Here is a 1,732-nt window from a genome sequence, read left to right as displayed (position 1 = left end):
TCAACACCTGTACACGTCCTCCATCATGCAGGATTTACACCACATGCTTGCAACAACGCTGTCCTGGACCAGCAGCAACAATATCAAGACATTTCCCTTCTTAGTGTGACTCACTGGCTATTAGTATTAAAATAACTGCAAACTGACAGGAAAGTCCGCTCCATCTCAGAGTCCAGGGCTGAATTTCAGCATCAGTACATCCCTGGTAGCAGCATGAACAGACCTGTCAACCCTCCCTTTATTCTGCTGTAATTTTAACCTTTCTAAAGATGCCGCTGGGCGTATTTGAAATGTTTGCTACGTTCCCCTCCGGTAAAGCCAGTTGCAGTATGTAACGTTAGAACATCAGCTGTAACAGAGACAGGAAGTCAACTAGACTGTGTTTCTTGCACATGGATTTTATAAATGGAAACATTCCACAAACAGTAAACTGCTGTAACAGTGGGCAGTGTTGGGAAGGTAACTGTGGAAATGTAATAGGTTACCGATTACAAGTTACCCTATTTCAAATGTAACAGTAGTCTAGGTTAACTATTTCAATTACTCCATCAAAGTCATTTATCACATCTGATAACCTTTCTAAATTTCTAATGAATGTTTTCAACTGTTAACCATTTTCAAAGACAGCTTGAGAGGCAGATGGTGGCGCTGCAAATTCAGACATGAGAACCAATCAGAAGCGTCAGAACAGCATCAAACTTTACAGCTGTGGCTGCAGCTGCCAAAGAAAGACATGTGCACATGAAAAACAAGATAAGCAACAAAATTAATATTATTCAACATAAAGCCGAGCAGAAAATATTCAGATGTAACCCCCGATGTTATCATGAACATTTTCAACTGTGATTTAAATACACATTTTCCCCAGTAACTGTAACAAATTAGTTACAGTTTATTTGTAATTAAATTACGTAAGATTCTGAACCCCTAATTACTAATTAAAAACAACCCACAGAAATGAAACAGCTGTAACTGGTTTTAATATTCAACTAAACAAACTGTTAAAAAGTATAATATTATATGAAACTATAATGAATACAGTAATCAATATACTACAACTAAACAGTACTATTAAATGAACATTACACTTCTTATTTGATGTAATAATGTTGTACTACATACTAGATCCTCCACTGTTTTTAGACTGGTGGCCAAAACAAAATGGCAATAATTATAATTATGGCAATAATTACAGTTGTTGAAAGAACGTCTCTCTCCCTCGTTCTCCATTCTTCCTTCTACTTTACTTTAGCTTGTTGGCTAACAGCTGACTTGAATAACATCAGGTCCAGTGCAGCTGACCTGCCGCCCAGACGCGTATTTATGCCAAGGATGATGCGTTCAGTAAGTCAGTACTGCAGCGTTACTTGGATTAGTAACTGTAATAATATTACTGTTTTGTAAATAGTTATCTGGAAAAAGAGTAAATGTAAAATGAGAAAGTAATATTATTACAGTTCCTGCCCAACACTGCTAACAGTAGGCCTGGCTATGAAATCAGTTTTAATTTAATGTTAGTATGATAGCAATTTTTCCTTGCTTTACCTTTAGCTTTGTTTCCAGTCTCTTTGCCATCATGCACAGGTAGGAGGGAAGTTTTTAAGCAGACACACAAGATGATTTTCCAGAGAGATTATTGCAGATGAGGTTTGTGGTTTATTGCAGCAGTAAATAGTACAAACAGATGAACATAGCGGTTGATTTCTTATCTTGTTTCCAGTTGTTTGCGTGT

This window comes from Micropterus dolomieu, linkage group LG12 (genome assembly GCF_021292245.1).
Source record: "Micropterus dolomieu isolate WLL.071019.BEF.003 ecotype Adirondacks linkage group LG12, ASM2129224v1, whole genome shotgun sequence".
Classification (NCBI taxonomy): Eukaryota; Metazoa; Chordata; class Actinopteri; order Centrarchiformes; family Centrarchidae; genus Micropterus; species Micropterus dolomieu.
The sequence above is the reverse complement of the archived record's forward strand: the minus strand, read 5'-3'. Positions refer to the sequence as shown.